At 36.8% G+C, this 26,768-nt stretch overlaps 1 protein-coding gene across 6 annotated transcripts in view; it reads left to right on the top strand.

Moving 5' to 3' along the window:
• Window positions 1-26,768, top strand: part of LOC145662414 (USP6 N-terminal-like protein) — a 318,623-nt gene that overhangs the window by 6,355 nt on the left and 285,500 nt on the right. Inside the window, exon 1 of one of the 6 annotated variants that reach the window (XM_081727964.1) lies at window positions 5,544-5,684. The exons of the other annotated variants lie outside the window; for them this stretch is intronic. The gene's annotated coding sequence lies outside the window, so the exon portion shown is untranslated. Of the gene's footprint in view, window positions 1-5,543; window positions 5,685-26,768 lie in introns of those variants that run through there. 6 annotated transcript variants of the gene reach the window in all.

Here is a 26,768-nt window from a genome sequence, read left to right as displayed (position 1 = left end):
CTGCATATAGAAGTGAGTGACTAGTTACACAATTTGGTAAATCATTAACCATTATAGTAAAAAGCAAAGGCCCATGTACTGAGTCTTGCGGTACACCATATACAACCTTTGACTTTTACCTTCCCACACATACCACTTGTCTACGATCCTGAAGGTAAGTCCTGAATAAATTTAGACCAGTATTTCCTACGCCATAATACGCCAGTTTATTTAATAGTAGATTATGGTCAACACAGTCTAAAGCCTTGCTCAGGTCACAGAATGTGGCCCTTGCTAAACCCCTGGACTTAAAATCTTGTAAAACCTTGCTTACTAATGAGTTATAGCATCAACCGTAGACCTTCCGGCCCTAAATCCAAACTAAAATTGTTGTTGCAAATTTAGAATAACTTCTAAACTGGCAGAATATCAACAGCCATTTTTTGTTCCCTGGGTTCTTTGGTACTTGTTGCAATATGTTTCATATGCACCTTATACAGATGTAACGTTTAATCCTTGAGCTTCATATTGATACAATATATTGGCTTTTGCGAACGCTTTTACTTTCTATAACTATCTTAGGCGGAAGAAGGTCGATTTTTACCCCACCCCCTTCCTTTTTCATAGAACATTCTATTCGGTCGCAACTCGCACTTGAGAAGAAAGATAATTATCTTGATGTGTCATCTGAATGCGTAAGAATTCGGTCGAAGATAGAACTGATAAGACGCTTGGTCGGAGTTGGAAGACACCTTAAACTTATGCTTGTGCCCAGTGGTTCAAATACCCTATCTCTCCGCTTGAGTTCGCTATATTGAATTCGTGCAAGGGAATGATATATCCACATCATATGCATCTAAAGCCCCCGTACATCGAATTTCATACATGTATGTCAAATAGTTTAAAGGAAATCTATAATAATAGTAAAAGTTCCTCAATAATAACCACTATTTCACATATTTTGCTTCACCTTTTATGCTCTTAGTTTTATGGACTCGACTCTCTTTGATCTCTTAAGCCATTTGCTTATGGACTCTAGCGTACTAGTAGGTAGCTAAGGCCTCGGCCATTCAAATGAAATTGCTTTTCAGTAGACAGCGAATTACCCATATCACTTGTTTAGGACACGTTAATCTTAAGAAATTTTTAATTTACAATATTATAGAATAAGTAATTGTATTTTTTTTCCCCCCGCACCTATTGGTTCACCATGTATGCGAGTTTTCGTGGAGTGATAGCGTAAGAAGAGATCTGGAAGAAATGCACTTTCCATTAATGAACGCTTTTGTCCAGTCGGTTGTGTAACTTCGAAAACTATGTCGAAAGCAGACACGATTTCAACTCCACTCACTTTCATATTTTATAAATTGGTTGGTTGATGTTCCGAGTCTCTTCTCGTTATTTAAACTATTTGAGATATCAACCTGCAGAGTAAGGTGTAACCTGAACTACTTTAATGTGTTCAAATTTTAATGCTTTGTAACTGGGATTCAAACCCGGGCACCAAAGAAATTTGCGCTAACCAGTATATCAGCGAGTAGGGCTTTGTTACATTATAATATTTATTATATTACATATGTCAGAAGTATTACAATCTGTCTCTCTACTTGACAATTTTTATACGTTTTGTTTCATATACGAGGGCTGTCTGAAAAGTAACAAACGTAACAGAATGAAGTAAAAAAGTAACAGAATAAACAAATCAAATTGTATTATATACATTTGAAAGGTACACTTTTAAACTATTTTCCTACATAATCGCCATACAAATTAAGGCACTTATACCGTAGCACAAGTTTTTCTATACCGTTGCCGTAGAAATCTGCCGCCTGCGATTTCAACCATTGGCTTACACCGACATGCAGTTCGGCGTCAGTATCAAAGCATTGTGTAACAAGCCGTCTTCATCGCTGGAGAGAAGTGGTAGTCGTTCTGCACCAAGTCCAGGCTGTATGGTGGGTGATCGAACACCGCCCATCCAAACCATCCAAGGCCATTGTGTATGCTTGACCGTGTGTGGACGTGCATTGTCGTGAAAAACAACACCTTCGTATTAAGTTTTCCCCGGCGCTTGTTTTGAATCGCACGCCTTAACTTTCTCAGTGTTTCACAACACATCTTTAAGGTAATTCTTGAGCGTACCTGAACACAGTAGCCTTGATCTTTCTTGTTGACAGAGTTTGCAAACACTTTCGTGGTTTCTTGGAAGAATGTGTGTGTCCCCATTCCATCGACTGTCGGGGGGCGCGGTGGCTCAGTGGTAGAGCGTTCACCTCTGGTGCTTGGGGTCCCGGGTTCGATCCCAGCCCCCGCCAAGTGAACTTTGTGGTGGACAAACACCGTGCTCGTGGGTTTTCTCGGGGTTCTCCCGTTTCCTCCCACTTTCTTCATTCCACCATTTCACTCATCTGTCAATCATCACCGTCTCCTTTAGCCTCACCGGCATAACCGTGGGACGTAAAACTTAAAGATTTCATTTCCATCGACTGTCGTTTTGTTTCACAGTTCACATGCTTCACCCAAGTCTCGTCCCCAGTGACGATAGGGTCGATCACCTTGTTCCCATTGTTTGCGTAATCTTCGAGGAAAGTCGGTAATACAGCCATTTTATATTTTTTGTGGTCTTCCGTTAGTATTTACAGAACCCACCTAACATAAAATTTGTGGTAACCAACGTTTTCCATCAGCATTTTATGCACCAAACTCCGTGAAATTTTGGGGGAAAATGTTCAGCAAGTTCTGTTATCGTGAAACGACCATTTGCATGAATTTTATCATCTATTTACCTCACCAGTTCATCAGACAGAGGCTAGGTCTACCACTGCGTTCCTAATCGTAAACATTGGAACGGCCATTTTTAAAATCAATGCACCATTGCCTCACTCGGCCTTCACTCATTATTCTATGTCTCTACACTTCACACAGTTGGGGATGAATTTCAATTGGCTTGTTTTTTTTTTTTTTTTTCAACAAAAACTTAATCACAGAACGCACCTCAGAAGAAGCGGGATTTTCTACTGCAGCGCACATTGTAACACGTCACAGAAAGCACAGTAAGAGCGTCACAATGCTCATGCTACCTTTCTGGATCGTACTGAGTGTGCAACGTTCTGACACCAAGATGGCGCCTAGTGCCGTGATAGGTTAAAACGTCTGGGATTTTCTGGATAGCCCTCGTATATATAAAAATGAAAGTGACTATGTTTGTGACTTAATAACTCTTGAACCACCCGACCGATGTTAAATAAAATTTTCAGTATAGATGAGGTTCAGGCCTGGGATGGTTTTTATCATTTCATTTTGACGGTACAACTTCGGGTTAGGAAAGGGGGAGATATATAAAAATGGTCGAAAATGACCTATATTAGTATCAAATTTTCAACGTGAGGCTCGGCCTGGGATGATTTTAAGCCATCGAACAACGAACAAACTTTTAATAATATATTCTACGAAAAAGATACGCTTTACATAAGGAAAAGGGAGAATATTGGCTGCCCAGTGTGGCATTGCACGATACTGGTCTGAATACTAGTGGCGACTTTATTAATTAATTTTAAGTCAGTATTCAGAAATAAAATAATGTTTGCAAATCAGCATTTGCTGTTGGATTATTACTTGGCTTGGCTCTATTTGGATCATAAAAGAGAATTGAAGAGACTACTGCGAGCTGTTGGCAACAGGCATAACAATAGGATTACTCGAGGGAAATTCTAGTAAGCAAGGGGGTGCAGCTCTGCGGAATGAAGTAATCGTTTCAGACGATTTGTTAAGAGGCTCTCTTTGTTCTGCATAAGTGTCCGAGTGTGTGTTCCATTCTTAATACGTCATTTGTGAAACACGTCATGGTCTAGACAAGAAATGAAGCTGTAATATTGTTCTTGGTTTTCTCACGCTTTTCCGTTGTAGTCATATTCAAAAGGAGGATATTTCATTTGAAACTTGTTTTATATGTAATTTCTGAATTGGCTCAAATCACACACGCTTAATTTTCAACTGATAACGTCTGTTATTGAAATTAATGGCAGCATTGATTTTCTACACTTTTTTTCTTTAATGTGCAAATCTTGCATGAAAATTATTTTTTATTCACTTTAAGCTCTCTCGAAACACATCTTGTCCCTATTAATTTACATTATTTTATACAACTATAAATAGGGTTAAATGTTTGTTTTGCATCTTTGTGCAATTCCAAGGTTATGAAACACGATGTAGTATTAACGTGAACTCCGAACCATAGCTGGTGCATTTTTCGGGTGCACATGCCATCATTCATTTCCAATAAAATGCTCTATGACGTCGAAGTTTGCAGCTAGCCTTTTTAGTAAGAGCTGGCAGTTAATTTTGCGTTGATAAAAGACCGTAGGAATAGGAAGCGAGAGCGTCGATAGTGTAGTCGATGGTTTTTGAGGGTATACTTCTCATGGATGCCCCTATGTACGGGGGACCCATGATTATGTATATGTTGTTTCAAAGACTGTGATAAAGAAACTAGCAACTTAAAATTGAACATAAACACATTACTCTCACGCATTTCCTTACAAGAATTTTAATCTCTTCCCCATGGCATGGTCCACCAATGCACCATTCAATTGGATAGAGACGAAGAGCAACGTTGTTACAAGTAGCTTGAGACCCGTACTGGTATCTTGTGGACCTCTTCTGTGATAGCTTCCCATAGTTCGGCCAAGTTGCGTATGTGATCTTGATACACTTTGTCCTTTAAAACACCCCATAAGAACAAAATCGGGTAATTCAAATCGGCAGATCGAACTGGACAATCCACACACCCACATTAACCGATCCAGCGGTTCGGAAACGTTTCGTTCAGCCACTCTCGCACTGGTATGGCGTAGTGTGGCGGTGCTTCATCTTGGGTCATCCCCACTCTTAGGCTTTACAGTGTTGCCATATCGGAACTTTTTGTCAAAAATTACAAATTCTACACAGTCAGTCAAACATTATATACATAATTATGGGCCACCCTGTGCATATGGCAGATGTTTGTTTTTGCATAATATCTGCTCAGAGGAGGTTAAATCCACAAGAACCCCCGCTTGCATACGCCACTGCCTCCATCAAGCCTTTTATTCATTATAACAAGATAGTCGCAGCGCACATTATAGTTGTGGTCAAAAGTTTTTAATTACCTTTTGAAAGACTTATGGCTTTTACAGTTGCTGTGCTATAGCAGCAAGAAATAATTTGGTTTGTTAATATAAATAGCTGATTTTTATTTTTATTTTCGCGGACTGTCAAATGTATGCGGAATGATGATTGAGCGTTAGGATTGGGAATTTTTAAGGCGTTTGAAGATTTTACGTGCAAATAATACCAGTTATAAATATAATAGTAATAAAAAAAGAAAACGAAATACCTTCCTTGTAGCTTCTTCGTGGTTTCCTAAAAAATAATAAACGAATTAGAAATTACGTGCGGAAAATTATTTACTGTAATTATCATTCCCGTTCAGAAGTTCTTAGGAGAAGAAGATTAATTATAGAAAATCCTTTCTTAAGGTGTAAACTACTTGATAAAATGTTTGAATGGAGTGATAAAGGAAGTACAAAGGCCCGTCTCGTCAGATTCACATGATATCACTGTGCGTTTCAGAGCTAAATTCTGTATCATAGCATTCTCAGTAGATCAGTGGTAGAACAGCAATTTCTGGAACATAGGTTTCGACCTTTGGACGCACATGTTTGGTGGTAAGCAAGCTCTTTCTTTTAACATTTTAAAAACTATATGCATATCTTGTTATCTGTATATTATAGCTACTGTATACTATGAAATCTATGTATAGCTTAATTTATGTTTATCATTTTGCAGATAATCCCGTTAATATGTAGTGATAATTTCTTTTGAACCAAAGATTGTCCCATAAGGAATTCAATGTTGAAAATCCATGTAAATAATGAAGGAAAAGAAGCGAACTTAGTAGTTGACTTAATCATTCCACTGAACCGCAGCGACCTTTTTAATTTTTATTTCTTCTAACTCCAGATCATGACTCTCACATTCAGAAACTAAATAAATAAATCTTTAGTTGAGTGATATTTGGTTATGTCGTGTACGTTATATAAGAAAAATGATTTACTGTTGAATTTTTGTGAAATCAAGTGTGAGCGGAGAATGAAAATCCTTAAATAATCCACATATACGATATTGTCCACTATAAACTCACATTGTATGTTATCGAACCAAGGAACGTGATACCAGAAGTGAACACTCTACCACTGAGCTACCATGCTTCTTGCAGTTACAACTCAGGTCCATTCTTACCGCAACTGGCTGCGTAGTCTTCGGAGCAAGATAGTATGGTGGGGAACGGCCTAGCTGTGAGGATTAACTTTGCATGATTGTCCGTCCGTCCATGCGCTCGCTAACTGCACTGAGTTCAAGCTACGATCGGAGTCCACGTTAATATGACCCATCCGTCATATCCTCGTTGTTACATAAGGACTAACTAACTAACTCTATGGCCTATGGAACCCGGAGGTTCAATGCCGCGTCCACAAAAGCTCTTTACTGACTTCTATCCTTAGCTAACTGCATCCAGTTTCTACTTTGTATTCCAATCTCTGCGAGATCCATCTTAATATTGTCCTCCCATCTGCGCCCAGGTCTTCCTAATGGTCGTTTTCCGATTGGTCTTCCAGTCAAGACTTTGAAAGCGTTTCTACTTTCTTCCATTCTAGCTACATGACCCGCCCACCTAAGCCTCCTAGACTTGACGACCCTAATAATGTTGGGTGAACCATATAAATTATGTAGTTCCTCTTTATGAAGTTTCCGCCATTTCCCATTCCCGTTCCTCTTGGGTCCGAATATTCGTCTCAGGATCTTGTTCTCAAATACTTTCAGTCTATGTTCTTCCCTCAGAGTAAGTGACCATGTTTCGCAGCCATACAGAACAACAGGCATGATTATCGTTTTGTATATTTTAAGCTTCAAATTCCTCGACAGAATTCGCGACGACAAGAGATTTTGAACCGAATAGTAACACGAATTGGACACGGAATAAAAACTCAGACTCAGGTTCAATCGTGTAAATTAGGGTTTAGTTGAATCATGGGGGTGGGGTGGTGGCTCAGTGGTATAGCGCTCATCTCTGGTGTCTGCGGTTCCTGGTTCGATCCCACTCATGCCAAGTTAACTTTGTGGTGGACAAACACCGTGTACTTGGGTTTTCTCGGGGGTTCTCCCGTTTCCTTCCACTTTCTTCGTTCTACCCTTTCATTCATTTCTCATCATTACCGTATCCTTTAGCCTACACGACATAATCGTGTAACGTAAAACTGAAAAAAAAATGAATCTTTGGGTTGTGTAATTCGTTTAGGATTATTCTCTGTGCTTACGTATTGGGATCCTATTAATTTTTTTAACTTTTACAATACATATAAATAATAAAGTTTCTTTTTTAATGAATAGCGCCGAACAAATTGAGAAATTACGTGCCCGTGATTAAATCAAGGCAGTTCTCTGCATTTGTTTGTCGTGTCTCAGAGAGGACTGTTTAAAGCTCTTTAACACTGGGCAAGCAATTAGGTTATTGTATATCAGGCATTCCAGTTAACTGTGGAATAACATGTACTGTAATATCTCACAATGTATATCACTTAGGCATAAAGTTAATGTAAAGAGACAAAATGTGATGGAAAGATAATGTTCATGTTCGAACAATTACCATTTTGATTAATTTTGTGTATAGTACAGGAATAAAGTACGTCGAATGCACCGATGAAAATACACGTTTTAACTTAATATCCAGCAATGGTTGTGGTAATACTTGTAGATGTGAACCAATTACTCCGTTGAATTCTCCTACTTGGATTTCAATACATACTTGAAGCCGGCCGGCGTATTGCATTGTTCACTTGCAACTTCTTTTCTTATGTACTGCATTCCGTCATGTTTTATTATTTGATGTGCTCATTGTTCAGCTGTGATGGACATGTTTCACATACGTTATTTAACTACCGTGTGTAAACACTTGCAGTCTCTGTAGTCATTGGGCTATGTAATGTTCACAACAACGCAGTATCGTGTTGGCATAGCCAATAACTGAAATTCTACAAAATTGAAGAGAGGAAAATATGTTACACTGCATTTATGATCAATCTAATTGAACTTATGAAGTATATTCTGTAATAGTATTCCATAGTTAAAATAGTTGCAAGAGATGTGTTGGCTTAGTGGTAGAATACCTATCTGTGGTATCGAAGGATCCGTTGTCCTCGTTTGTGGTGAAGAGCTTCATGTTTATTGATTTTCTCATTCATCACATCATCTTAATTCGATCAATTCGTCGCGATCTCCTTCATGGCTATGTGGTTAGCGTATGCATCTTGGGCGCGGAAGACGTGGGTTCGATTCCCATCAGGAACCTCATGTGGTTCGAATCCCACGTTAGTCTGTAGATTGACGTCTTCCATAACTTCGGTGCCGAACAGGACGCTCAAATCAAATCTAGAAATTTTTCTGACCTACCTGTTGGTCTAGTAACTAGCGCGCGTCCTTTAGTGCACACAGGAACCATAGTTCGATGTCGGGTGAAAGCCTTGAAATTAAAACGTAGTATGGTGATTTGAAGTCCACTTTAGATTATAGCTTCATGTCTCATATAGCTTCGAAATTGAAAATGGACGCTGAATTTCAATCGATCTACTCTTCTATCATATGCCATTCGTTTTCTTCATCCAATGGCATTGTGGTGCGGAGCTACTACACTATCTCCCAACTTTGGTTAGCTTTGCGTAATTAGTACCGAATACTTACGTCACTCGAAAGGATAGTTGATTGTTTAATTGCAATTTTAAAAAATCCTTCCTCTTCCTCGATAAGCATATATTCTACCCATTCACATCTTATTCAGACACTGAGTGGACTGCTCACGAGATGATCGCGCTAGTGAGTCTTATAAGATTGTAAGTTATTCGGATCATGCTAATGGATCTTATAAGATTGTAAGTTATGATGATCACGCTAGTGGGCCTTATAAGATTGTAATATTAGTATATTCGTCCGTTACTCCACACGGTAACTTAAACAAAAGCGAACTTTTTAAATTCCGTTTTTTCCAGTAGATATATAGTGTGGCTACTCGACCGAACTCGTTAATGGAGTCATTCGGTTAATATATTCGCTTGTAACTGTTGCTATCCAGTACCTCATTCGGTCATAAAGGTACGTTTTACGCAACACTAATATGCAAACTTCAGAATCCGTAAGAGGTATGGGTTGCATAAACATCTAGGCGAAAATATTTAGATATTCTTAATCCTTATAAACGCAAGCCTGTTCATTAATAAATGTACATTTCGTTTTATCCTCTTTACTGTCTTTAGCAGAGTTTATTTTAGTACTTATTTCCTTCCTTTTTCTGTAGCGACTGAATTAGTTTCACCTCCCATATATGCATCCCATTTTATAGAAAAAATGAGAACTCTAGTGGTTACTGTGTAAAAAATAAAAAGTACCGGTACTGAGAACTCTAATGGTTAGTTTGTATGGTGTATGTTGTACTAATAATCCGTGCTCATATCTAGACGAGTGGAATGAGCGAATGAGAGACTGACTCAATATGTAAATGAAGAACCCAAACTATTCATTAGTCGGTGTTTTAGAATAGCCGTAGTGGATAGTATCGCATACTCTGTCAGTGCCACGCCTTTATTCTGCTGCTGAGATCATACTTTCCACTTTCTTCCGGGTGGCTCGTGTGCTTTCAAGTATCATCGTAATGTTTTCATTTCATTGTTTGCTTTAAGTAACATAACTAGGCTATGTATGTATTGTGCAAGGTAACATAACATGTGACATATTTATCAGATGTTTCCAGCTGGTACCCTAAATATATGTGTAAAGTTATCCGTTTAGTGATTTCATATGTTGCTGAGAGAAAAGAAGAAAAAAATAATCATGGCTCGAACTCCGTCATTCTCATAAAGACATACCTTTCCCAGAGGATTTCATTTTCTCTAAGCGCGGCGTGTGAAATCCCGAGATTCATTCTCAGCGTAATTACATGTTGAATGACATTATGAACTTCACGGAATGCGTTCACTGTTAGGTTTCCATACGGTTTAAAGGGAGAATGTTTACTGACGCTTCCGCGGCTCGCTTAATGATATCGTGCGTTTGATGGATATGAGCATTGTTGTATGGTACGAAGATACCAGTTGGAGTTGTCATGCTTGCTTGTTTGCTATGCAAACATAAATCTAAATAGACGATAGGTGTTAATTTTATGAAATTAATTTATCATGAAGACCTACCGTGGTCAGAAAAATAATGAAGTCATTCCTTCATGAAGCCAGCTCCTTCATTAACCATTATTGCATGCTGCAAGCTTCGATATTCTGATTGATACAACAAAGCCAACATTTATAGATAATATACACAAATTAGAATATATACTGTAAATTATAAAGGTACAAACTAGGGATGGGTAAAACCGGTTTTTATAAAAACCGAAAACCGGTTTTATAAAAAAAACGAAGCCCGAAAAACCGACATCTCGGTTTTCTCCAAAACCGGTTCGGTTTTTCACTGAAACCGGTTTCGGTTTTCTCCAAACCCGGTTCGGTTTTCACCGAAACCAGTTTCGGTGAAAACTTTTCGAAAACACATAAAACAACTACTGTGGAAATGGATTCGGTTTCCGGAGAACAACGAAACACCATTCTGGTCAGAAATAGAACAAATTTTGGAAAAACCGGAATCGGTTTTGAAGAAAACCGAACTCAGATCAGCTGAAAAACCGAAACCGGTTTCGGTGAAAAACCTGTTTTTGGGCCCACCACTAGTACAAACCCAAAAACCACTTGGCATAACAGCCCATCGTGAGGGCCTGAGCCACTCCAACGCCAGATATCAGTGACCAGCTGAACTACGTCTAGCCTAGCGACGAGCACGGCTTATCAGGAGTTTTCTAGACCTGGTGGCTGTCACGTTTTTCATTCACGCGACTCCCCAGTTTGCCTCACAACGCTGGGTGGACGCTGAAGATGGGGAGACACCGACCTGGATTCGAATCTGGGACCATTTGGACGTGAGTCCCACGCTCTGATCACTGGACTACGGTGTCTATAGTAGGTACAATAAGAGCAAAAACGATGTCCCAAAAATAGTGTAGAGCCATCGTAATGAATTCAGCAAAAAATACGTGTTTATTTGTCGAATAATATGGAGCTAAGAATAGATAAAGTGATATTCAGGATTCAGGACGTAAGAAAACCAGTATCAGCCGAACATTATGAATTGCAATGGAACACCGAAGTAGTGGGGTATCAAAACAAATTAAAGGGGCCACGTTGACTCAGTGTCCTTGGTTCGATCTTCGGACAAGTAAGTTTGTGGTGCACAACATAGTGTCCGTGAGTTTTCTCAGGATATCCTCCCTTTCGTCCTACATTCTTATTTCACCGATTCTTCCATCATTCACTTGCCTTAATTATCCATCTTATTTAGCCTAACGGGCATAAACGTCGGACGTTAAAACGGAAAGATTTCATCTCGAATCCGGTTAAAGCAGGCCTTAATTGAAAACAGTGATTAAAGAGGAGGTAGTCCTTACGCCATTACCCGATATTTATCCTTCGCTGTTATGTAAGCCCGCGGAACAATGATGCAATGTGGGGTGCATACACGCACGGCGCTATCAGAAACCGCGAGAAATTGCACGTTTTCGCATACATTTCGTCTCCCGTAAATTTTGACTCCCCCGAGTAGAAAATCGGAAAAGGACTTCGTACTGGAATAGATCTGATGAAAGTCTATCCGTGTACAAAATTTCTTGGTTCTAAATCCTTCCTTTCTATGTGAAAAGCTGACAATACATACATACCATTATATTAGTATATACAGTATATAAAGTAAAAGTTATCACGCAGTTGATACTACAATACCAGATTACACGTTTTTACCGAGTGTCATCCGTTTTTGAGACCCTGTTTTCTACCCTCATTCAGTTGTATAATTTATAATTAAACCCAAGCTTTCAGCATGTCTGTACACTAGCGTACAGCACAGCTGTCGACAGCTATAGCCTAACTGAACTATCAATGGTGTGACTGACAGAGCGAGACGTTTTACTCTTATAATGAGGATGCTCATTTTCAGTTCTACAGTACATCTGTAGACGTTGCCTGTTCTACACTAAATCTACATGATTATATGAGTTTTATTGTGGAATGTCATTTTGTCGTTTTGTGAACTATCAGAATGTTATTTGTGTTAATGATGGAGCTATGTCTAAAGGCAATTATAAAGGTAACCAAGAAAGTTCCGTAGCTTTTTCACCCACCAGTTTCGAACATCGATATGTCACCTAAGACGTGCCTGGGAAGATCAAAAATAGTTCCCATCAGCATCGACAACGTTCTGGTAGGCCATGGATTCCATCGGTAGAACTTGGTAAGCCGTGAAGCGAAGAAAGTATCAAGTGCATTTTGCACCTCTAGTACGGATTTGAACTGGCGTCCTCTAAGGTGATTGTCCAAAGAATGGAACAGGTGATAATCGGACGGTGCGATGTCCGGGGAGTGTGGCGGATGCAATAGTGTTTTCCATCCAACGCGTAGGATGGTGTCCCGGGTCATCCTAGCCACGTGAGGCATAGCGTTGTCCTGTAACAGGAGGACCCGTTTGCGATTCGGAAGTGCTGGCTGCAGAGTTTTGAGTTTTTTCTTGTAGTAAGCTAAATGTTCAGTGTTCTGTAGGCAGACGAGGAAAATAACTTGAATGTTAAAACTGTTATATTGCTCTCAGTATATTTATGTAATTTAAACACATAACATGTACAGGTTACAAGGGCCAAATTTAACATTTTTGCCACCGAATTTCCAGAACATATATATATTTTTAAAAAAGCTGATCAGAGAAAATTTGCCGCCCCGGGCCGTGGCTCACTTTGGTCCATGTGTAAATACGACCCTGGAGGTTACTGTGATAGTATCGCATCTGTAAAGCAAATTTCTTGAAGAAAAAAGTTAGCAAAAAATATATGAAAACTGTCATAAAAATAATTTGTTTAAAATTCCCGTTGTCAAAATTTTAAAATGTGAAAAGAATGTTAAATTACAAACAATTTGCTAACCAATTGGCAAATTCGAGGGCATCAGAAAATATTATCTTGAGATGAAAAGGATATAATCAAACGAGTGAGTTAAAACCCTTGATTTGCGAGCCATTGTAATTGATCAACACAGAGAAAAGGATATGCGTGTGTATATTACGCTTTTGTAGATTGCAACAGAATCCATGATGCTGGATGCAACTTGGAAGCTAGGAAATAAAGAAAGATTTCATTAATAACATCAGTTTGCTTTTAGCAAACAAATAAGAACTTCATCGTTAGAAGACGCGGAATAATCCATTTATATTTCGTTGGGGAACTCATGTGGGTCGAGCTCCACGCTATTCGCGGTGCTGATGCAAAATAATTAAAAGAAAAATGGTGCAAAACGGATCTCAAAAATCTTGTTTTTGATACAGAGTATTGATGGAATATAAGCACATAATAAATTACTTGGGATCGAGAACAAAGATAATAAATGTTGTCACAAGATATTTGAAGACAAGGATTTCCAATCATAAGAGTAATACACTTCTTAATGAAACCCGTGAAGAAGCGTTTTGTTTGTCGTTTTGCACATGCAAGAGATACGAGTGCGGATTCAATAGGCATTATAGTCCGTATTGCTGTGCAGATTTACACTTGATCGTATTCTACCAGAGAGAAATTATCGCTTGGACAGTTTAGCCTTTTTGACCAAATTTTGAACTTTTAGCGTTGAAATCTTAGGGGAAATGCTGGATGATCGACATCGTAGAAAAAGAAAATCATTTCAGAGAAAGAGATTCCAGAAGTGAGATTTAATTATGTGTTTGTGTAGAAAATGTCACTCTGTTGGACTTGAATGGAACTTCAGATACAACGAGGAAAGTTATTAGACGCAGCATTCTAATTGGATCCTTGCAAAGCCAACATCTCCCCCCCCCCTCCATTCTTTCTTTCTCATCCAGCTACCATGATAAGAAACAAGAAGAGTGAATAAATACAAGGTCTCCTGTTCATGCAAAAGCATGTGCACTACCTGCGTTAGCAGCAGTTGCACAGAATTCCCTTTTATCAAAAATCGCCCTGGTGGGTTTACATCCGTCTGGGTGAGAGTAAGAAGAAAAAAAAAAAAGAGTAAGCTGAATACTTTCAGAGCAAGCATGGAATTCAAGCACTTAAGAGTGTACAAAGATAATTTCAAGAGATATCTAAAAATAACGGAATATCATTTCTTCTTGTCGTTTGAGACTTCAGGCATTATTAACAACTTAAGGGCGTTGGCACTCTACTCAGAATTACTAAAGAACGCAATTTATCGAAGTGATCTGTGTATATAACATTATAACAATATATTTAATAGTAGTAATGATTAATTTTATGTTGATATAATCAATATGCGCTTATATAATTAATTAATAATTAATTAAAATTTGTTCCAATTTAGTGCAATAATTAATAAAAATATCGTTCCGAAACTTGAATATGTTATTCCCTGATTATTATTGATTAGAATGAAATGGTATTAAATTTTTCTTGAAGCTTGATTTGTTTTTAATTATCTTAAGAACTAGATATTGGAATGAAAAAATGCAACTAAACTGCACACCACAGCGCAAATCCGTTTTTTGATTACTTATATTTGTCGAAAGAGGCCAGCGATCTTCAACATTTATATATCGTTCTAAACACTGAAATGTCTTCTTCCTCTCGATATTATACTTCATCATGTATTACCAACGTACTTTATGTATTTCGAGAATAAATGCGCAAAGTGTTAACATTTTAAAAGGAACATCTGTACGCTAGCGCCACCCGCATTTTCGACGGGATGTTCTACAACTACAAGGTCCTACTATAACCTATTTCGCAGTGTAGCTAACGGGTTGAAGGTGTTACCAATCAGGCGTGAGCTGATATACTGCAAATACATAATGGCTCGTAAACGACCTTTATCAAAACCAGAAAACGAAATAAGCGCTCAAAATCTGCTCGAGCCGCCGCTAAACGTCGCAAAACTGAAATTGTTGTTTTTGTTGATGATTCTTCTCCATGTTATCAAGAACAAGAAACCGCTGAAGATTCAAGATTCAAGCTGATATATATAAGCTTCGTGTTACTGGAGTATGTTAGTAGATAACTCTTTATATTCGTTTTACTTATTATTTAATGTATATTTACATTATTTTTGTCTCTGGTTTTAAATTATGTTTTGTTTTCGTTGTTTAGCATCTGTTCTCAGTACCTACCAGTTTCTATATACAATCTGTAATATATTGGCTCACTATTTAGACTGGGACGGAATATTGTACTACATTTAATACTCTCTCACTGCAAACCAAATAAGGGTACCAGTGTACTATAAGTTATTTCAATAAATTAGAGTGCTAAGAACAATGGCTCGCAAGGATACCCGTTAACCGTAAGCCATACCAGGGGGGTCTATCTTCGAAATCTTGGTTTACGTAGGTATAATATTTGTCAATTAGGATCGGACAGAAAGCAAGATATAAATAATGTTGACGATTAAATAATATAATAATATTAACATATGAGAATCATTTTCGTTCTGAAATATTCCATGGTACGTATAAAATTTGTGCGCACTATTTTGTTCGATCTTTAGCACAATATAATAATAATTTAATGTTAATGGACTAGAGATTATGTGGAATTAATTATGATGATAATACATATCATGACAAAGAGCGATGTATACGAATATGATGTTGATTAAAGAGAAAAAGTACGATTATAATTACATGCCACTTGGTCCTCAAACATATTTGTCAAATAAAATATTTACTTTTGCAAAACTGAGATAGGCAGCTTCAGAACTGCGTAAACTGACGAGCAACTAGTTATATAATGCAGTATAACTATATGGATATTGTTCATGGGTGGACAACTTCACACTATCCCTCCTCTCCCTAATTTATTTCTAGTATAAAAGAACTCTTTCGAAAATAATAATTTTAGCAACTAACCTAAACTAACGATTTGAGGAGAAAAATCTCAAAATCGGACGGGTAAGTGTGAAGTTGTCCCGCCCCTTATTTCATTAGTTTGAATAATAATAATAATAATAATAATAATAATAATAATAATAATAATAATAATAATAATAATAATAATAATAATAATAATAATAATAATAATAATAAGAAGAAGAAGAAGAAGAAGAAGAAGTCTCATCTATCAGTTATGAGTACATCCTATCTCGCAAGCAGATGGACCAAGAATTTCTCTGCTTTGCACATCACGTGACTGACTAGCTTCGGGTTAGAATTCCAAGAATTGAGAAGAAGCAAGCAAACGAGGGAATCTGATAAGACCTTTTTTTTTTCATTTGTGCTGCACAGAGGGTTTTCACATTGGAATTGGCATGTCATTTCTACTCCCCCTCCTGCCGGACTGGTTTTCCTCATTCTTGTTCCGCCAAAATTGTTTCTAAGTATTGACTCAGTCGCGGGTCACTTTCTTTCTTTCAAGGCATGGTAAAAACGCCAGAGTCACTACGAAAAGTAGTGCATTTCATATATTGTAGCTACAAATGAGGTATTCTCCATGTTAGCATGCGTCTCTACCCTCTTATCTGGTTTATGGTTTTAGTCGTCTTGATCCACCATTTTTTTTTCAACGTCGACCAAATGTTCACATCGGGAATCATATTCGCAAGCCCCCGCATCGTAGGCTATGACTTGAATGATTTTTTTTTCTAAAATTTATTTACATGTTGTACTATAGCAAGCAATTTATGCAGCTATTTAATTCACTTGAGTACTTTCTAGCGGAAAAAAGTTGTGTAGAAACCAAGGATGTAACTAGGGGGAGCACGGGGTCCAAATCTTGACTTGCCTTCCAAATATTTAAACTAGTATATAAATACTAGTTTGCTATTTATACTACTAGTTTAGTATATATGCCCCCCACCCAAATCAGAACTCTGGCTACGTTCCTGGTAGAAACTAAAAAAAATGTAATTGCTGAGCATTTTGAACGTCCGAAAACGTGATTCGCAAAAAAAAAAAAAAAAAAAAAAAAAAAACTTTTGACGCGCAATTATCAGCTTGATAATTGCATTACAAAAGTGGTATGATAGAAAAAAAAATTCATTTCTCAGTGAGATCCGACTTTTCCAACTTCTAAAATGTGGAATTTGCTATTTATTTTTCTATAGGAGTATTTTTTCATTTGCTCAGAATTTTCTGGGAGGGGTGTGTATGAACCCATAGATCCCCGTTTATCTGCACGTCTCTATATATATATCACGTAGCTATCATTGTATCACAACGATGCCTCTATGCTATGCATAAGAAATTGAAGTTCTTTAGAACGGCTGTGTCCGTCCGTCTGTCTATCTGTCTGTCTGTCAACAGGTATCCCAGCAAAAACGGTAAGAGCTATCGACAAGCGGTCGTTCCAGCATCCTAAGAATAGATTCCATCTCCTTCAGAAACCTCCTACTTACCAGAAGTGGTAGAAATCGGCAATTTGCGGTTTTAACTCATAACTCATAAAACGGTACCGTAACAGCTATCGACAAACGGTTTTCGGAAATTGATTCAGGGTCTCAAGGAAGCAAACCACTTCCACTTCTGCATTTCTACTAGAACCGAAAGTGGTACATATTCACTATTACTTCCGGTTTCAGTTTATTGTCATACAATTAAAGCGGTAAAATCTATCGACAAGTGGTTTTTGGGAATCGATTCAGCATCACATGAACAGATTCCATCTCCTTCAACAGCCTCCTACTTAAACCGGAAGTGGTCGATTTTTACCACTTCCTGTTTCAACAGTAATAGTCATAACCCAGAAACGATAATAGCTAACGTCAAACGGTTCTCAGAAATCGATTCAAGGTGTGAAGGAAACAAAACACTTCGACTTCTGTATTTCCACTAAAACCGGAAGTGGTAGAAATTCACTACTACTTCCGGTTTCAATATTGATTTTCATTGACAAAACTGTAAGAGTTATCGACAAGCAGTTTTCAGAAATCGATTCAGCATCCTAAGAATATGTCCTATCTCCTTCATCAATCTTAAGTTAAACCGGAAGCTATACAAATCGGCTACTTCCGGTTTCAACAGTATTTGTCATAACTCAAAAACGGTAAGATGTATCGACAAGAGGTTTCTGAGAATCGATTCATCGTTCCAAGAATAGGTAGAATCTCTTTCAACAATCTTCTATTTAAACCGGAAGTGGTAGAAATCAACTACTTCCGGTCTCTACTATTTCCAGTTTTACTATGTAATTTGTATAGTTTGGAAGTCTACCGTAGTTTCACACTGTGGAACGATACTCACTTGTTTCTTTTTTGCAGCTTTGATTCTGAAACTTTAATATTTGAGACTGAGCGTGGAAATGTGACACGAAATGGCGTCCCAAGCGGCTATCGAATTGTTAACTTGGAACATTTTCTTCAATGGGCATTAACACTTCAAGATAACCATAGAAGAATATGCACTGGCGGTAAATTGACTTTATAAAAGAACGGCGACTAGGACTTGTTAGTTATTTGTACTTCAAATGTCGAGCATGCAACCGGGAAGTTAGCCATTCTACTGAGAAATTGGACTCAAAAACGAAAGTGTCAACTGTTAATACGTCAGCAGTTTGGGCCACGGTATCTATTGGAAGTGGTTACTCTCACCTAGAAGAATTCCTCAGCATTTTGATATTCCATGCATGAGCAAGACTATGTTCACTATCATTGAAGAGAAACTTGAATCCGTTAGTCTTTTTTGTTTGTTTGTTTGTTTGTTTGTTCTATATTTATCCAGACACATGCACACAAACCAATCAGACAGCATCATATTGTGCGTGTGCGTTTAAAATTAGATGTATTATATATGTTAACCTATAGCGCGTGACAAAATCTACTATCTCATTTTGATAAAATAAAATGAGTTCATGTGGTTAAAATAAAGAATGTACTACAAGTGTCACTAGTGTGAGAAAATTCGTAGTATTTTGACGAAAACAGGAAAAAGGTCTTCAATGTTTATGAAGGGATTAATGATTTGGGGAAAACCAAATAGTAGCCTAACGTTCATTCGCTACTATGACTCAACCTTACTGAAAGTGATGAATAAATCTTTCCGCCCGAGTCGAGAGGCAAGTTTAGTTCTTTGCCTCGCTGAAGTTGTTCCAATCAGGTGACTAATATACAGCAGTACAACCCAAACCTTTTCTCATCTCTCTCCCTCTTTCTTTTTTTCTTTCTTTTCATTCTGCGAATTCCTGGAAAGGGTAGTTGTCACTTGTCAGCTTACCATTTCCGCAAAATAACATAGTACAGATGTCAGTTTGTGATCTTTGGGAAAGATTATAGAAAAAATATTGGAATCAATCTAGGACAAATTTACCCTTTGAAAGCGAGGTCAAAACCCTTTCAGAAATAATTGAAAGATAATTACATGAATAATTTTTGAGGGAAATATGATCAAGTGAAATGGTATGTGGATAAAATTCCTAGGCCCTGTTTGTTTAAAAAATCACTTTCGTTCTTTGTTGCCTGTCCACATGGCCACTTCTATACTATCTAGATCTATAACTTTTTTTTTTTTTTTTTTTAATTTTTCACTCACATATGTCTGGTGACAATACAATATTTTATAAATTACCGTATACTCATGTGTAATATCTGCATCTCCCTTTTCCTGGAAGTGCAGAAGGAAGAAAATATAGATCCATGTAATGTTCACACTAGCATTTCCTAATTTTAGTTTTTTTTCTAATAAATGAATTTCGCAAGGCTCCTGAACGCTGTGGGATTCTACCTAGGTATCATGTGCATAAGTACACCCGTATAAGATCAAATTCGTGTGAAATATCTTGTACAAACTTTCATTGTGAGTTCGAACAGAAGAGAACCAAGTTTGATAAAGCTGGGTAACGGCTAATGCAACATTTTATGTTCTTGTAACTAAATCATGTTGGCTTATTTTAAAACTGAGCATGATTTAGTAGTAAATTTATTTTGCATTATACAAATTTGTTTAAATTACGTAATACCTGTGAAAACCTTGTTGACCAGGCCCGCAACCAGCCACTGAAGTTTGGGGGACATAAATATGCTAGGGGCGCAATCGTAACAATTCTAGGTCTCTGTATCAATATCATACGGATGCATTGTGGTTCGAGGGGCTAAAAAAATTTAGGAAGGAACCAGGCCCCCTAACCCTCACCGTAGTTGCGGGCCTGTTGACGACTATGTAAGTAGATTCCTCAATACTTTATTTCGCAAAATAAACATTACTTTATTTCGCAAAAAAATATTCTTCACTACGTTATATAAAATTTGGATAACTGGACGGGTCAGTGTGCGAATTGAATATTTTTCCCAGGGCAGATGAATTTCACTTATATACGCACCCAGCCATCACACATGTAAGAGAGGGGAAAAGTTATCCCTGTCTGGGGTTGTATTCGGACCTCCCGAAATGGTTTGGACCCCTCCCAAAATAAATTCCTGCGTACGTCTCTGAGGCAAATACAGATATTAGCAAATACAGATACTTTATCTTTATGGGTGATATGAAAGGCTATGCATTTTTCTCTGTATCCAACGATGAATTATGGCAACAACCATTCAAACTATTGAGACAGATCAACGTGAAGCTTCCATCACAGCAAGCATATATTCTATAGCAGGCACGTATCCAGGGGGGACCGTGGGGGCTCATGTCCCCTCCGAAACTGAAGCACGTTTTTAATAAACATACTTTTACGTTTTTGAGATTCTTTTGTTTCAAATTACTTCGAGTCTGTCAAAATTTTGGGCAATGTGTTGTCGTCTTCTTTTAAGTCCAAGAACATACCGTGATGCCATTGCCCCTTCGTGGAATAAAAAAAAGAACACTTTTAAATAGGATTAAAATTTCGTTTCTGTTCTGTTTACAACTTTAAATGTAATAGAACTATACACTCAGTGTTTTCTTGTTATTCTTGTTATATGCTACCGCAGACAGTTTCCTTAGTTACATATCTCTCGGAAATATTTATTTGACTTTCTTTGTGCCACAATACAGTTCATTCAAACTAAACTGGTTCTTATAATGAAAAGTAAGGAAAAGTTTAAGCAAGAATAGAACTGTTACATTATATTATTATTATTATTTTGAAAACAAATTGATATTTTAAAACATTAGAATTACGTGCTTAAGAGACTTCCCCTTGTCACCCCCTCCCCCCGCGAAAAGAAAACCTGGATAAGTGCTTAATATATAGTGATTAAATTCCCATCAAATCAAATAAGTTCTCATGTATCCGAACTTGATACATGGATACATGTATTCAAACTACAGACCAGGAGAGCATAACATGTTCTACAAGATAAAATTTTGAGATGACCAATTTCACATCACATCACATCAGGATTGTGAAGACAAGGAACGTACGCAGGGAGTGGGTCCGGACACCCCAATATCCCGACATTTTTGTAAATTTAGTCTAATTTTAGGGGCAAATTTACAAAGTTTAATATAATTTAGCCTCAAATTGTATTTGAACCCGCCCAAAAGCTTTCGACCCCTCCCGAAATAAATTCCGGCGTACGTCTCTGGTGAAGAATATACCTGAATTCGGTTTTTCGTAATAAATAATATAAACAAAATTTTATATAGGCATATTTAACATTACTGCACTCTTTTGCATAACAGTTTCATGATTTGTTAAGATTGTTTTCTGATTTATAAGATATTATATTAGATTCAGCTAAAAACACTCCACAATATTTTAAACGTTATAATATATGTGGCAACAGTAGCGTAACTTGAAGCCTCAGAGTCCCCATAGCCCTTGGTTATGTGACCCCTGGGCCGCAAGGCTTGTGGGGGCGCAATTTACGCCTATGTGTGGCATATACTTTTGGGAAATAAACTATTCAATAAAATGATTCTGACAAGTATTCAGTGACATAAATAGAAAATATTTTGTCCAGCAGAATAAGTGGCGTAACAAGATGAAAGACCAAGAGGGGTGCCCCTCCCTCAATTCTGATAGAGTTTGAGGGGCGTCAAAGGTACATAAGATTTATTTTGCAGCCCTCAATAAAACAAAAAGAAGGCAATATTACAAACAAAGAAAATAAGTAGGTCTATATTAGTTATTTCTTTTGTCGGCGCTGACTGACTACGGTCCGCCTTCGGTAGAATCTTTTTGTACATAAAGTAGTTACTATATAAATTTTCTTTGTACCGTATATGTGAAATGAACCCTCCAAACATAATGTATAAATAAACATGAATAAAAGAATAAATAATGCTATGTAATATTGCAGTCACAGGAGATGTAAACATATGCCTTACTCCCTTTATCTATCTGTTAGGGAAGCGTAATAAAATAGGTTTCCCCCGACATTTTAAACTTCGTTACTCGGCTGAGTAGTGTTTTCTTGTTTTCTCAAAATCAGCTAAACGGAACGTTTTCCTTCTTTAAAAAGTAGTATTACTGTTTTATTACAAACAGTAATAGTTTTTAAAACTATATTGAGGAATAAGAGCTCAAGATTTAAAATTATCACACTTTTCCGTACGGTAATCGGGTTTGGATGTACATCTGCGGACAGCCAAATTACTGTACAATTTCCGTCTCTAAATCGAACAAAATCTGTTTTTAAATACTTTAGTATTTTATTTCGTAACAGAAGAAAAGACTTGATGGGTTGAAAATATATAAATACTGGGAACAGAAGGAAGAAGTTAAAGTGTTACTTACAAAAATAAAAATAACGTAAGTGTATTAGCGCGATATTGCGCTCATTAGTACGCGTTTTCGTGCACAGAGAAATAATAATAATAATAATAATAATAATAATAATAATAATAATAATAATAATAATAATAATAATAATAATAATTTATCAGATACTCCATAGAAACACATTATATACCAAGCAATACAGAACAAGTAATCATTTCATTTCCTCCTTTTCTCTGCAGGTATTTATTAAATGTATTTAATTTATTGGTATTTCGTATTCTGAAAATGTACAAGAATGAAGATAAAACAAGAAATTCCCATTTATCACAAACTTTCAATACTTTTTTTCCTTTTTCTGAGACTTCAAGGGGGTCAGAATAATGATGAGAATCTTGAAAATATTTTCATTATTTCGGTCACTGGTTCTTAGCAATGGCTTAATGCCCCCACAGGCGTTTTCCTTTCTAAACGAGGTTTGGAACAAAAAGGGGCGATTGGAGGGTGTTTGAGATTTCATGACATGTTATAGACTGTTTTCTTATTATTAGACGAAAACTATGACTTATTTTACCAATACACACAAACATACACGTATAAATATACAAAAGAATTGTGCATATATAAAACAATTATGTTCTTTATGTTCATTATTTGTCAACTGATTTGACTGTATTTAACACTTTTTCATTATTGAGATGGCAACATCGAATTAAACAACAAACATTTTCACACACGTTTTTGCGAGCGTAGGCAAGACCGACTGCGATGCTAACTCCATCTCTGGACGGAGAAATAAAACTCGTGAAAGTCCTTGGCTGTTAAATGAGCCACAGTTGACACGCGAGGGTCACCCTTTGAGATTTTTACATTCTCAAACGTGGATACACAGAGTCATCAGCGCGAAGTTTTAGTTTGTGACATTGATTGATAGAAATCGTTAGATGAAATAATTGTACAGTACTAACACGTCATATTTCGATTGTATTATATGTCTGTCGTTATTCCATTAAAAGCAGAGTCGAGTCTTATTACTTCTCTTGGGTTTGTTATTTGATTTTGGAGTTTTAACGTATTTTCAGCATCTAGACTATATGAGACATGAGATCTGAACGACATGAGTTGTTTAAGCGTAACTAAATACTACAGTCCTGAATGCTTTGTATTTAATTTACTTCTTGAAGAAAAAGAACTATTAAGTCTGAAAACATATAAACGCTTTTTTTCTTTTTTCTATGGTGGCCGGGATTAGTTGATCGTGTAATAAAAGCCAGAAATATGTTGTGTGTTTCATGAGTGAACATAATATATGGATATTTAAGTTTAGCTCCTACTAATATAATAATGATTTAGCCCCCACCGGGAATCGAACAGTAGTCTTCTACGCTAAAGGAGCATTTACTAACCACATATCCACGAAAGAACTCTCTAATCCTCTTGGAACTATTGATAGATACTGCATATTGGCACTGTGATACTTCCTTCACTGTCATCATGTTCAGTTATTTTAAGTAACCTATTTATAGCATCCTTTGTACCTTTCTTTTTCAAGAAACCATACTGAAGTTTACAAATTTGAATGTCATTTCTCGTTTGATTTATTCTTCTTTCTGTAACTTTCACATGTATCTTATCAATTGTATTAAACAGACATGTAGATTGGTACGACTTCTGATCCATTTTGTCTCTACCCTCATTCTTTAAGACTATTATTAAATGTTACTGTTTCCAGAAATCTTTATAGAACTTCACTGATTATCTTGTATGTAGTTGAGTATCATTATGAAAAATTGCAGATAGTGTTCTTATTTTCCCCTGATTGATTTGCTTCCACCTAGTGCAACAATCAATGCTGCTCGTTACTAAAGTACTCTGAAGCATTTGCGCAATGCAATCAAGTCCAAAAGACTGTGTCCTGTCTTCTGTGGTGTTGCTCCTGCATGACAATGCATGACCACGTACAGCAGCGTAAACCCAGAATATGTTGGCACAGTTCGGATGGACAGTGTTAGAACATCCTCCCACGGTCCCGACTTGTCACCGTCGAAATTTCACGTCTTTGATTCCCTGTAAAAGGACCTGAGAGGTCGCTATTTACAGTCAAACCAAGAGGTCATCGGCACTGTTCGCCAAGAGATCATTGACACTGTTTGCAATTGAATCAGGCCACAAACACAGGAATTTCACTAACAGGGAATGCAGCGCTTGGGTGAAGCAATGAGACAAATGTTTTTGTAACCACAAGGATTATAGGGTCAGTGAGGGTAATTATGAGACACTGCCTATGGAGGGTAATTATGAGACATCCCTCACTGATCTTCAACCATTGTAGGTAAATACAAATTAAGAGCGCAGGCATTTAGTAACATCTTTGACAATGCTCTGTTTACATTTTTAAGTTTCAGTTTACAAAAGTTTGGATGTACTTTTATATATATATATATATATATATATATATATATATATATAACAAACTCATTCAAAAATATTTGTTTTGAAAATTGAAATCCTATCATAAACTCATCAACTTATGAGATGACGGGAAATTTCTTGGCAGCAGATTGTTACTCTATTGACACCATAAACTGCTGCCTAAGTTAACTGCTTTCAAAACTAATATAAGCTGAGTAACATGGAAAAGTTGTGAAATCTGTCTCATAATTACCCTCATTAACCCTATTACATAAACTACTATTCTCTCTAAGCATTGTTCCGTTTTCATTCGATTCATCCCTATATGTGTCAGCTTCTTCATTTATTACTGCTTCTAGATCATTTAAAGACGTTATCTTGTTTATTTGTTTCTTTTTTTCCTTCTCATTGCAGTTCACAATAATTTATACTTCACAGTCTGTTTTCTGACAATCATTAAGCAGCATATTTACATATTCCAAATATTTTGTACTCGTTTGATGTTTTAGGAATAAAAGTTGAATGTAAGTACTATTTTGCCACGTGGATTACAACAAAAATTCAGTTCACTGGAAATTTTTCTTCGTTCTGTGTCACGATAACTTGTATGTCTGGAGCGCTGATGAGGTTATCACTGTAATTAAGGTTTTCGTTAAAACCATGAGTCGTCTGAAATTTTGTTTGATTGAATCCCTATGAGATGATCCTGCTTAACTGAAAGATGGAACTGCTTGCATACGTAGAACAATTCTTTCGCTTAAATGGCTCACATTAATTCAATTTCGTCATCATTGTACAGAAAGTGACCTGCATGTGAAACAAAAAACATTATAATAGTGAGACAAGATTTTAGTTATTAAGCTTTAATTGCTGTGGAAGCTTTTTTTTTTTTTTTAAAAAAAAAAGGAAAATCGAGTCGATTCTGGAATATTTAATACAGTATAAACTTATCATAAGAAAGTAGTGAACATGTAATTAAAAATTTCAGTATAATGGGCAGGTTAGTGGTGTAATAATTGGAAAGTATTGTGACATACAATATGATTGCCTTCAACACGTTATTGTTAAGTAATATATATTCAAGTTAGTGATGATGTCAGTACCGGCGCTATATTTCCTTCCTGATAAAAAATACTACTACTACTTCCGTAATGGCGATTAGTGTTATTTCATGTCTGTTTTTCTGAGTATTACTACGAGTAGACCAGGTTACTCTGTGCAGCTCTTAATGTGAAAATCTTAAAAATAAAGTAATAAAAAAGCCAAATATTAATTCATTTGCCCGCTTCATGATGATGAATCTTTATTATAAGCCGCGTTTTAATTTTGTATTTCATAATGACAGGTATAAGGCGTTGGATGCGGCTGTAATGTATTCACATGTGATGTATGGACTTCGGATGTAGTTATTGACCTCGTTGTCTCGGACTTAACGCTTCCGTAGTTCACTTGGGTAAGAAGGTAGAGTGTAACCTTAGGAAATAAACGCAGAGGTTTCTTAAACGGTACTTCACAGTAAACATGAAATCGCAACAGTGAATGTAATTGTGTTGTACGACATTCAAGAACAATGTGTGTAGATTTACATTTGTTCTAATATTAGTACACA

The sequence above is a fragment of the Thermobia domestica genome, chromosome 10, assembly GCF_964235325.1.
Source record: "Thermobia domestica chromosome 10, izTheDome1.hap1.1, whole genome shotgun sequence".
Lineage (NCBI taxonomy): Eukaryota > Metazoa > Arthropoda > Insecta > Zygentoma > Lepismatidae > Thermobia > Thermobia domestica.
This window is presented reverse-complemented; position numbering and strand designations above follow the sequence as displayed.